The following is a 12,931-nucleotide window of genomic DNA, read 5'->3' on the forward strand; positions in this document are numbered from 1 at the left end:
ATATCAATTTCTGCACCACAGAAAGAATGGTTAAGAACCCCATTTCAAGATCTGTCAGCCAAAACAATAACAAATGATGTAACGTTTAAAGAGACTGTATAGCAAATAACTATAATCTAAACAAGGAAACAAAAGGAGTTTGATGTTCTGCTGGAATTAATATAGTGCTTGTACTTCTTAAGAACCAGAGGTTTGGCTAGTTTCCGCCCGCTCTTCCCCCCCCCCCCCCCCCCGAATCAGAGGCTATACTTATTGGCTATACTGTGCAGTAATGAGGATTGGTGCCATAATCTCCTAGTCCCCTCCACGGTAAGGTTGTCTAATACTTTCCATTATAAAGGAGTCTGGTGACCTATTTTTCTTGAAGCTCTCCTGCCTTTGTACTTTGTAGCAGGCGTTTGATAATCAGCAGGGCTTAACACCTGTGAGCTAAGGAAATGTCTTCTTTCTATCCCATTAAAACTCCATTCAGTGTTAGCTGAAAGACAAATCATTTAAAAATTGCCTTTTCCTTTTTCTTTCATAATCTCCAGGAAAATTCTAACATATCCAAGTAAGTCAACATGTGAACACTCCACAGTGTAGCACCCACTGAACTAAGAACACCATAGTAGCTGGAGATGAAAAGGAAGAGCATGAGGCAGGATCTGGCATGAGGGTCTTTCACTTTCCTGGGGACACTACCTGGAATAGGAACCAGATGGAAGTCAATTTCCTTCCCAGCACCTGGTTTTGAGGCCCATTTCCCCAACGGCACCTTAGGCGCTGGTAGAAGGAGGGGGAGAGAATGAGAATGAGAATGGCCAGACTTCCCCAGTGAACTACCTGATTCAGCAAATAGTCTATCCCCTTTGGGGAAACTACATGGAGCTCAAAACCCCACCCTAGGGCAGTGGTCTGGCCTTGGCTTTGCCCTACCAACCACCTTTCAAAGATAGCACTGAATCCTGTAGTTCTCCTTCCCTCCCTATCTATAACCTTCTGCTGCCAGTGAATATTGCTCGACTCATCACAACCTGTGCTGCAGCGCTAAAAGTCTAGGGTACGGTCCCTGATGCATGATGGGCAGGTAGGCTGTTATAGCCACATATAATGGAATTTGGTTTAGCTTTTTTTTTCTTTATTTTCCTAGGCTTATTTTACATACCGAAACAACAACAGTAAAAGAGAAAAGTATGTTAAGTTGCAAATTCAAGTGCTCAGTTTAGAAAATGCCAGATTTGCTGTTGCTCATATAACCCGACTTCTGTCTTTGTGCACATTTAGTCTGATAGCTCTTAATTACGTGATCACATACTATTTTCCACAGGATTTATTCCTTAGTCAGTAGACCAGCTGGATGCACAAGAGGGCAGAATTACCCTGGATAAGTGGAAGCCAGGCATTTCTGAACTTTCAAATACTAGTTTTAAATGTGTTCTTTTAATGTAGAGTTTTTTCCCCCCCACAATTTATGTAGTTATTGGATCAATGTACAAAGGATCATGCTGGATTTTCCATCACTGGTAAATATAAAATCAAGATGGGATAGATTTCTAAAAGCTATACTCAGGGAATTACTTTGGCGACATTCTCTGGTCTGTGTAATATAGGAAAGAGGTCAGACTAAATCATCACAGTGGTCCCTTTTGGACTTTATATAATATAGTACATAGATTTTAATAGCCAGCTGGTGGAAGGAAAGGAGAGAGAGAATGGCTAGACTTCTCCAGGCTGGGATAGTATCTGAGAGGGAGGTTCACTGGACTGGAGATTCTGCAGGAAACAATCCCTAACAAAAATGGGCATCTGACTGGATAATTGAGAGTAGTTATTTAATGGCTCACAGTCATGCTGGAAGGACATCACAAGTGGAGATGATCTAGATGGTGCATAGTCCTGCCATGAGGGCAGGGTACTCGACTTGATGAGCTCTTGAAGTCCCTTCCAGTTCTAGTATTCTATGAATCTGTGATTTGAAGAAGAATGCCGCTGTTAAGATGGGTGCCTACCATGCTGCTACAGACTTGGAACTGACTGCGAAGATGATTGCCTACTCAATGGCTCTGTAGAAGTCTTTAGCTGGTCATCAGAAGGCCCAGTGGGAACCTACCTCCAGCACTACGAGAGCCAGCAGCAAGGACCTGGAAGATCAGTGTCTAACTGAAAAAATCTGCTGGAGATGTTCCTGGGAGATCCTGTGCTTTGAGGTCAGCTTTTCGGTACCTCACTGCCAATAGCAACAATCCCTCTCCTACTCTTGAGCCCCCTGCCTGACAGACCAGTATGGTGCCTGCTGCCCTGTTGTTCTGGAGATGACTGCTGCAAGAGGAGCCCCTTGCTAAGGACCCAGGGATGCAGATCACCACCCTGATGCTCCCAAGATGGCTGCTGCTACATGATGATCCATCTCCCAGATGCCGCCTATTGCTGCCCTGCCACTGCAGAGATGATCGATACTATTAGAGGAGCCCCACAACAACCTAGAACTGGGAAGCTGCCCGCTACCTTGCTGCCCCCAAGATGGTTGCCACTACAGGAGGAACCTTGCTGACTCCATAGGACTGGGATGCTACCTCCTGCCTTGCTGCTCCCAAGATGGCTACTATTGGAGATGGAGCCCCTCCCCCCCCTCCCGCAACAACTCCAGACCCAGTTGCTGCCAACTGCTTTGCTGTTCCAGAGAAGGATGCTACAAGAGAAGCCCTCTCGATGACCCAGATGCTGCTATTGCCCTACTCTCCGGAAAAGGCTGCACACAGGAAAACCCCATCTGTAACACAGAGCCCAGATGCTGCCTGCTGTTCTGAGCAGGATATCGCTAGTTACCTGAGCTGCTCCCCAGCCCAGTTTGGGTGGGTGGGTGAGTGAGAGTGTGTGTGTGTGTGTGTGTGTGTGTGTGTGTGTGTGTGTGGGGAGACATGTCCTTGCTGTGATCCTGTGTCCACAACGCCTTGTGCCACCTAAAGAAGAGGATCAGCTACTGCTGGACATGATGTGAGGAGTGCCAGGAGCTGGGAGTCCTGGTAACCCACAGTAAGACTTTGGAAAACACCATCATTAGTCCACCTGCCAGAATCGCTTGAGACTCCACTCATACTTCTGAGGATTTTGACTGCAAGGCCTGGATTGATACGCCACCTGCATCTACACTGCCGCTGAGTTTTGTTGACATAACATCGACAGAACTCAGCAGTTTTGTCGACTGCTGTAAACCTCATTCTACAAGGAATAATGCCTTTTGTCGAAAGAATTCTGTCAACAGAAGGCGTTATTGCATCTACACTGTCCTTTGCATCTACACTGTCATGTTGACAAAGCAGCTTGCTTTGTCAACAGAATTGGATGTAGTCTAGACGCTCTTTGTCGACAGTAGCTTTGTCGACAAAACTTCTGTTGACAAAAGCCTGTATTCGAGACATACCCCTAGAGGCTGTAAGCTGTAGTTTCAATTTCTCCTACCTATTGTTTTCGCAGGTTACTTTTCCCTTGCACATTAGTCAAGATTCTGTTTTTGACACTGCTAAAATGCTCACAGATCATGAGTTCCATTTCTTGAATATTTTCAGTATTTCTACTTTTGTTAAAGGGAGTCTTTTAACAGTGCACAAACTAACACACATTTAAGGATTCATAGCTGTCATATAAACTCAAATTACTCATTAAGACCCTGATTCTGCAAAGGCGTATTCAGGTGCTTAAATCATACACTATGATGAATCTCATTGACTTTACTGCAACTGCTTGTAGTGTGTAAAGCTAACATGAATAAAGTGTTTCCTATAGATCAGGACCTAACCCTTGTAAATTTTTCAGTTCCTGTTTGTCTGCTGATACCTCTACGGTATTGACTTGGAATCACATACGTATATCCGCATTTAAAAGAAAAGAATGTGTAAGAAAAGCAACAAGCATAACACATTGCTCTCATTAAACAAAATGCTTTTCAGCCTGGTTTGGTCTGAACCAGAAATTCAGCCTAATTGCATGCACCGTTCTTTTGAATAAATGAATGTATTTCCCTTTTGAAAGTGTAATTGTTAGATAGGGAGCATGCAGAATGTGACTGGAACTGGCATACGTGGCTCTGCAGAAGAGTATGCTATCAATTGGCCTAAAGAATGAAATCTTCCACTTGGAGAGGAAGAGGTTTTCACACAAGAAATTTGTGGATAATTTCTGCTCTGAAATTAGTGGTGATATTGGCACTTGGTGCATCTTCTTGTGCAAGTTTACAGAGTTTAAGTCAGCAGATGTACTTTAAAACATTTCCCACAAATCATTTGTCTCTTTCAAACTCTTAAGTCTTTTTATTTATTTTTATTTTATTTATTTAGAGTGGTGGAGTTGCAGGTATTGTTAGAGTCCTTGATCAGATTAACTGACTTTAAGGGTATGTCTACTCTACAGAAGAAGATTGAGCTGCCACTGTTGATCTTCCAGGATTCAAATTAGTGGTCCAATTAAGACCGCTAATTCAAAGTGAGAAGGGCACTTGGGTTGATGCTGGTAACCCTGCTTTGGTGAGGAGTAAGGGAAGTCGAAGGAAGAGTGTTCTTCCTTTGACTTCCTGCAGTGTAGACCGTGCCAAAAGTTGATTTCAAACTTCCGTGCCAAAACTTCGATTTCAGCTACGCAATTAACATAGCTGAAGTTGCATATCTTAACTTGACTTTGTCCTGTACTGTAGACATACCCCTACAAAAACTTGATCTAAAAAATTCTGAAAGGTGGCCTTAGGATAAAACTGTTTAGTTGCACACATGCTTGGGGTGAAGTATAATGGAAGTTGAATAATCTGAAAAAAATACATGCGTAAAAACAGATCACTGTTTGATTTGAATGGCAAACATGAAGCCGTATTGTGGGTAGGCATTCCCCTTGTTTTCTGTACATGTCCTAATTGCTCAACTGAGACTCTTTTAATTGAGAGTTTTATGCTTAGTGTTAACTGAGAATTGTGGTAAATTATCTGGCTATAAACGTAATCTTGCAGTCTGATCAGGCTTTGACTGTTTCTGCAATAAGACTAGCGGTTATTATCTGTGGATCTTCGAACCCACTGCTGTGTGGGCAGGAGGGTATGACACTAAGGGAACAACCCCTGACAAAAAAGTTCCACTGCTTTTGGGTGGATTTGGGAGAATGTAAGGCAATGAGTAGGAACTAACCTGAGACAGAATATCTGGAGTTGAGCCCTTCAAGTGGTCAGGTATTAACATTTTAGTATATTTCTGGCAACTCCTGCAGCTGATCAGGTAGCAGATACTTTTGGTTCTTTCCTCCCCTGATTTTGTTGAAGGACAGCTCAAGGCTTGTCATCTGCTCAGGCTTGTGCCTTGGAGAGGTGCTCCAACTTTGCCTCAAGCATTGGCTTCTTTACTGCTCAGGGTGCCTGTCCATGGTCTCTTGAGACTAAAGGATGCCTAGTAGTAGTAGCAGTACTACTACACCTAGTAAATTTAACCTTTGTTAACTGGAAATCTTTTTGTATGTCAGAGTTGTGCATGAATGATGAATTGATCCCAATGTAAGGTGGCAAATGGGTGTATCTTTATTTGAGAAATAAAACATCCTTAATTGACCAAAGCTCATCTGTGCCCTATGCTTCACTGAGAGAGAAGAGGTCAACCCTCTTTTTTGGCCTGCAAATTAAAACAAAGAGGCTGACAGATTTGGAGGATGGAGCCGACTTGTTAGTTAGTGGCTGTACCTGCTAATTGGAGTAAGCATAAAAAGAAGCAGAGGCTTTCAGTGGTGAGTGGTGCTTTTTTCTTCCTTGTTTAAATCTAAGAACCTTCTGAACCAAGCTCAGGACTGGCAATAGGGTAAAATTCAATTCTTGACTGACCCGGGAGAACTGTTTTGTTCCCAAAGACTGAAGCTATTGTAAGGAGTGTTTTCGTAAGATCTCACTTGTGTTGTATTGTTTGTATTTGTTTTCATTGGGTCCTTTGGGTGACAGAAACAGCCCTGGGTGGTGGTTTTTCCTGGGGTTAGGTGGAAGGACGCCAACTGGTGATTGACTTAGATTTTAGCTGCCCTGGAAAATTAAAATGGAACCTACTTATTTTTTTTCTTCTGGGATCAAACTTGGGAGGGTGGTGACCTCCAAACTCCTGGGAAGGGTGGTGATCCCATTATACTTCCATTTTTTTTAATGCAAGCAACTTTTAAAAAATAATTTGGGCTGATAGGCAAGAGTACTAGTAGATATAATGGTTAAAATTGTCCTAACAAAATTGATTGTACTTCCACTCGATCTGTAAATATACCCAACCTCCTACAAACTTGCCCTAAGGTCTCCTTAAGATACTATGGATGCATACATTTAAAGGAAATCTTTTTTTTTAAATCTTCCTAGCCTCCTCAAAGAATACTTCTGCATGTCGAATACTTGGTAGAATAAATTGTAGGGCATACACTGCAGCATTTTACCACAGAAAAAACAGTATGGTAGGGACATTCAGATGACTTGCTTCATGTTAAAATGTATGTAATCCCTTTTCAAAGTGGTATTGCCTTCATTTTATGTACAGCTGTAACGCCCGTTGAGCAGGCTTAAGAGAAGGCATAAAATCCTGCAATGTTATTTGTCTTTTCTATTTTGAACAAGCCTGTTTAATTTATTTCTGGTTCAAGAAATGAATGCATAGTTTTTAAAGACCTATCTCACTTAAAAATAGTACCTTTTCTTCCATTAAAACACACAGAATCTGTTCTGAATAACTCTATCTTTCATTACATGTAGAGCAAAGATTTAATACTAAAACAAATGTTACAGGCAAAAGGACAACAGTTGTATACTCATTCATGAAATTATCATTAAATAGGGGTGAAATGTTTGGGGCTTCAATATTTTACATTATATCTGAAGCCGTAATCTTAAAGATGTATGTAGGAATAGTAATATCATAGGAAGAAGAGTTCTGTGTACTAAAAGTTGATTATAAATGTATGGTAATCAGGGACTTGGGAGTGGCACAGATGTCTACAGATTATTGGTGTCTTGTTTCCTCAGACATTTATAACAATGAGTAGACAATCTTTCCCAGGACTAGTTAGAAATAAAATAATGGTGCCCAGCAGAACAAGATGGTCCAGATGGTGTATCTATGGCTATAGACAGACCCAGGGGAAGCTCCAAAGCTGTAGAATATGTAGTTAAAAAGGTACATACCAATGTCATGATTGCAAAAAGTGGAGGTAAATACTGTAAATAGTATATAGCATACCAGAGTGACTTCTGCAATGATTAAAAAGTGACAAAGCAAGAAATGGTAGAAGGAAGGAGGAACACTAAAATACCCAAACAATATTGTAAATCAAAGAGGCCTATGCGCACACACCAAAAAATGTGTGATACTGCATATCTGATTTTTATGGAAAATTACCGGAATAGTATGCCCAAATCTGGTGGCTACTCACTTTCAGAGCCATTTGGCCATTCTTTTTCTTCTAATTTTACAAAAAGTATAGCTAATAAAAGTTGGTGGAAAATTTGTGAACACAATGATTTTCCTTTAGAAAATGCTGGTATTTGTTAAAATCAAAACATTCAGATCAAAATTTTGTTTGACCATATTGGAAATTTCTGATTTTTTTTTTTACAATGAATGTTAATTTTGAAATTTATTTTAATAATTCAAAATTCAAAATCAAAACATCATTTCAGTTGATTCAAAATGAAGTAATTTTGTAGGAAATTTCAAAATTATTTCTTTCTGAATTGGAATGAAAACAGAGTGAAATAATACATTTTCTATAAAATTCTAGTTCCCACAAACAGATGCAGTTTCTATCCCTTATCTGTCCTTGACTGTTCTTAGGTTTTTTTTTTTTTTTTTTTTTTCCAGCATGTGTGTTATTTTTAGGCACTTTGAGAGTATAGCTAAGACTCACTCCAGATTTAACTCCTATACTTCTTCATATTAGGACTCTGTGACTCTTGTTTGCTCTTCACAGCATTTTGATAATCTGAATGGCCACCTGCAGTCTTTTTTTTTTTTAAAAAAAAAAACTGCTCTAAATAAATTAGTGAAAAGTCAAACCACATTGAATAGCAACATTATCTTTTAAGTTACCATCAAGAGAACAATAAAGCAATAATTGATTGTACTTGGAAGGATGGTTCTGTTTACTCTTACAATATTCCAACGGAAATAGATGTTATGATTCTTGCAGCTGAGGCATGCTTGACTATAACTCGTGTGATCTAAAAATAGTGAGAGATTTATATCCAGGTATCTCATTAGGTTGATACAAGTCACTTGTTCTTCAGTTTAAACAATGAAGTTGTGATTTTTCTCTCTCATTTTTCTCCCTCTTTGACAAAAAGCAATCCCAGATAAGCAGATTAATGTGTGGGATAGCTCATTTTTATTGTTCTGTTGCAGCGATTTTAGCTCTCCAGAGCCAGTTAGACTTGTTATGAGGAGCTAACTGATTGGCTGGTTCTTGAGCTCAGTTTCATAAATTATAGTGCAGCGTGTATGAGCATGATTGCTACAGTTGCAGTAATCCAGAGGCCTGTCAGTTCCTGACTTTATGAATGTTTTCTCCTATGTGTTGTTATATTGGCTTGGAATTTCCTGTCTTAAATAGTTTGCAATTGCATCTCCAGGAATCTGTGAGTACTTTTGACTTTCCAAGTTAATTACATATTATAAACAAGAATGCTTTAAATTACTGCACTGTTTGCTGCTCATTAACATTTGAGATACTGTACTGTGTGAGATAACCTTGAGGCTATCAACCTAACTGTGTACTGACAGGGTTAACCCAGCATCATGCTATAAATTCTGGACAGCTGTATTTCCGATGAATTCTTTTCAGAAGCGTGCCGGGCTTGGACTCTCCATATTCTGTGTGTTTTTATAATTAGAGTATGAGGATGCTGTATTTGTGGGTTTTTCATGCTGACATTGCACCTCATTAGTGTCAAATCAAAGGCATATGTTATATTTGCATTAGGAAAGACCTCTTCATGTGGGTTGGATATAGTACGCTAGCTGCAGATGAACTGTTAGGAGGAATGCACAGACATGCCAGCCTCTAGTTGGGGTTTGTTTGTTTGTTTGTTTGTTTGTTTTTTTGAAAGAAAATCAAGATACTAGTCTGTTAGAATTTAAAAAATAATGTGGAGTTACATTAAACGTTACAGTATTTTTTAAAAAAAACAACTATTTTACTTGGGTAATCTATGGTTGTCATGCATATAGCAAACTAAATGCCAGAACATCAGAGTTTAGGTATTAAAAAGAAAACAAGTCTGCTCAACGATGAATTAAAGACACAGGGGGAAATGTGTTCTGGATTTGCAGTTTAATCAGATGAAGTTATCACAGTGACTCCCTGATTGGAAACTACCAAACTGAAGTTCTACTCTATAGCAAATGCAGAGTTATATTTACTGCTGCAAATCTGTCACTTTATGAAAGGAGCTCACTTAACAAACTTTCGTCAGCACTTGCTTTTTTGGAAAAATCATTTTATAGTGTGTAAAAGTGCTTGTGTTATATTGTAATGCATGTACTTTCTGTTAAGGAATAGTATATGCTTAAAATGGTTTATTAGCTTTCTTTCTATAGATGCACCTTCTAACAGATTAATGGAAGCAAGCAATATTTTCTTCAGACCATGAAAGATGTAAAGCTTTTTTAGGCTGTGCTGAACATAGTGAAGTTTTTGTCTTGATATCAAAGTTCTGTTAGTTATTTTTGTTAGGAAATAAGTCTCTTGAATTAATGTTCTGTATCTTCTATTAAAGTAGCATTCACTTCAGACATAAAAATAGGACTCTAGGAAAAATTTGCTCTGCCAAAACTTTTATGGTTAAATCTATTTTTATAAAAATGAATTTTAGCTCCTATACTGAACATGTAATAAAGTAAGAGGTGAAAGGTTTCTTTTATGGTAGTGGCCTTATATTTACTGAATAGTTTTGTAATGCATGCAGGATTATTTTCTGTATTTCTTCAAATGGCTAATTCAGTAAGTACTGTACTATATCCTGGTATAATGTGTCTATAACATTTTACAGCATGTGACACATTGTAAGCAAACATAAGATGTAAGTTAGCACTATGAAATGGAATTTAATGCTGGTGTGATATTGTGAATGCAATTCTATTACACATGGGTCATTATCTTACTGTTCGTAAGTAAATTTAATACCACTAGTAGTTTCATGGTAATGGACATATAAGGCTTTTATTTAAACTTTGAGTGAACCACCTGCACTTGTTCCCTTGTAAGTGGCCATTTATAGTAAGCAGTCTTACCAACAGATATATTACAATTGTTCCATGTCTAAACTTTGTGGGAAAATAATTCATTTGGCTGGAATTATTAGCATTTAGTTCTTCCAGGGACAATGTAGTATAACTGGTTATTGAACAATATTTATGTAAGGAATCATAATTTGCTTTCCATTGGCTGCAGAAGAGAAGTCTGGAATCAGTCAGCATAGTTTCTGTTTATTGTGTGTGAAGTTTAGAAACAATTCTGGTTGATATTTCATCGTCCAGACTTCAGTCTATTGTTGTTCAGTACATTTTGCAAGTTATGTTTCACCAGTAATGCTTTTCTGCCATTCAATAATAATTTATCTCTTTGCTTTTTTATTATCTAGTCTGGATAGTAATATTAAACTAGCAAGGCTACCATTTGCTTGTGTTTAACACAAAAAGTAAAAGAAATCAGTCTATGGGAAAGCTGGCGTGTTTCTGGGGAGCAATGTGAAAATAAGTTCTATTGTAGCCAAGTTCTATTGTAGCCAAGTATATACATCCCTACGAAGCTTTCCGCTCTGCATTAAGAAACCAAAACTTGATTGATTGAACATACTATTGGTGAGACTTAGTACTGGGGCTGTCAAGTGATTAAAGAATTTAATCGTGATTAATCGTGTGATAAACATTTTAATCGGGTGCACCTCCCCTTTGAAACGCTGCGGCGGTGATTATACGGGGCAGCGCTGCATGGACCTGGGGTCAGCTGACCCCAGGTCCTTGAAGCACCGTGGTGGCGCATCAAAGGGGCAGCTCAACACAGAGCCCAGGATCAGCTGGTGTGCCCAACTGATCCCGGGCTCTGCATTGTGCTGCCCCATGGAAATGCCACCTTGGTGCCTCAAAGGGATAGCACGTTAAGAGCAGGGGGTCAGCTGGAGTGCTCCACGCTGGAGCGGCGCTTCAAAGGGACAGCACAACACAGAGCCGGGGATCAGCAGGGCACTCCAGCTGATCCCTTATAGGGATGTTAAAGACTAGTCAATTAGTCAACTATCCAATAAACAAATGCTTATCATATAGTCAGTCAACTAGTCGATTTCCCCTCCCCCCCTTTGCTGCCTCAATCAGGCTGCCACTTTGAAACCCCAAAGTGGTGTCTCAAAGGGGCAGCCAAGGAGCTGAGAGTCAGCTGGGGCCTGCCAAGCTTATCCTGGGCTCTCCATGGCAGCGGAACCCGGAGTCAGCTGGGAACACTCCAGCTGACCCCAGGTTCTGGGGAAATGCTGCGCGCAGCCCGGGATCAGGTGGGGAGTCCCCAGCTCACCTGAGGCTCCACTGCCCCTTTGAAACACATGGAGGTGGTGTTTCTAAGAGGCGGCCACTGCACAGCTGATCCCCTGGCTCAGCTGTGAGGCAGCTGCCCCTTTGAAATGCTGCCTCTGTGTGTTTCAAAGGTGCAGTGGAGCTCAGGGTCAGCTGGGAAGTCCCCAGCTGATCCTGGGCTCCGCGTTGCACTACCCCTTTGAAGCACTGCAGCGGCACTTCAAAGGTGCAGTGCAGCATTGATGCCTATAATTAATGCGTTACAAAATTGAATGTGTTAATCCTGGACTGTGTTAATTGCAGGCGTTAATGCATGTCAATTGACAGCCCTACTTAGTATATAACATATGTTATATCATTGATGCCTACAAGCTGTTACCCACCTCTGGGCCTCATTATGCTGGACTCTGTAAGAGATGGTCCCTGCCCTGGAGCAATTACAATATAAACAAAGATAGATGAAGGGTGGTTGGGAAAACAATATCATAGTAAAGTGCAACCTTGGGCAAGTCACAGTAGGTCAGCAATCTAGCTGCTAGTGGAATTTCTGTCTTCTAGGTCATGCTATTTTGATTTTGAGGAAACCTGTAATGTGTTGAAACAAGTGTAATATACTGGAATGATTCAGAAAGCCTAGACTGAACCTTGCAGAACTCTTTTACAAACAAAATCAGTATTTTAAATGCAGTGATCAGTGTAGGTACTTAAACTAGCACCCCACATGTAATGTAAAATAATGGAGTTAGTGGCAGGGGATTTTCTGTAAAGAATCCAAGATTCTATGAATGGAGCTATGACTTGTGTGATACCCTGTCTACACATACGTAGCCTCAACTTGAGTTTGCTGGCCAGTATAGGATTGCCAGATGTCTGGTTTTCAACTGGAACACCCAGTAAAAAGTGACCCTTCTGGCTCTGGTTTGCACTGTTGACCAGACCACTAAGTCCATTTGCCAGCCCAGCAGTGCTAAGGCAGGCTCCCTTCCTGTCATGGCTCTGCACAGCTCATGGAAGCATCGACATATTCCCTCTCTGGTTCCTATGTGTAGGGACAGCCACAGGACTCCACACACTGTCCCTGCCCCAAGTGTTGGCTCTAGCTCCCGTTGGCTGCAAAGCTGCAGGGGTGGTGCCCATTGATGTGGAGGTGCTCAGAGCCACCTGGTCATGCTTTTGCCTAGGAGCCAGAAGGAGAACATGCCATTCTTTGAGGTAAGCACCACCTAGAGCCTGGACCACCATGCCCCAACTCGTTTCCCTAACCCTAATTCCCCGCCTACCCTCATTCCCAGCTTCACCCCAGTGTCTGTACCCCCAGTCAGAGCCCTCATGCACTCCTGCACTCCAACCCTCTCCTCCAGCTCTGATCCCCCTTGAATACTCCAAAACCCTCA

At 40.8% G+C, this 12,931-nt stretch overlaps 1 protein-coding gene across 1 annotated transcript in view; it reads left to right on the forward strand.

The window, feature by feature from the left end:
- Positions 1 to 8,488: 8,488 nt before the first annotated feature.
- The window catches only part of PDE4D (phosphodiesterase 4D), a 1,058,382-nt gene continuing 1,053,939 nt past the window's right edge, over positions 8,489 to 12,931 (forward strand). Inside the window, exon 1 of the mRNA XM_075932865.2 lies at positions 8,489 to 8,608. The gene's annotated coding sequence lies outside the window, so the exon portion shown is untranslated. The remainder of the gene's footprint in view (positions 8,609 to 12,931) is intronic.

Source organism: Pelodiscus sinensis, chromosome 6 (assembly GCF_052426305.1).
Source record: "Pelodiscus sinensis isolate ZL-2025 chromosome 6, ASM5242630v1, whole genome shotgun sequence".
In the NCBI taxonomy this organism is placed as follows: Eukaryota; Metazoa; Chordata; order Testudines; family Trionychidae; genus Pelodiscus; species Pelodiscus sinensis.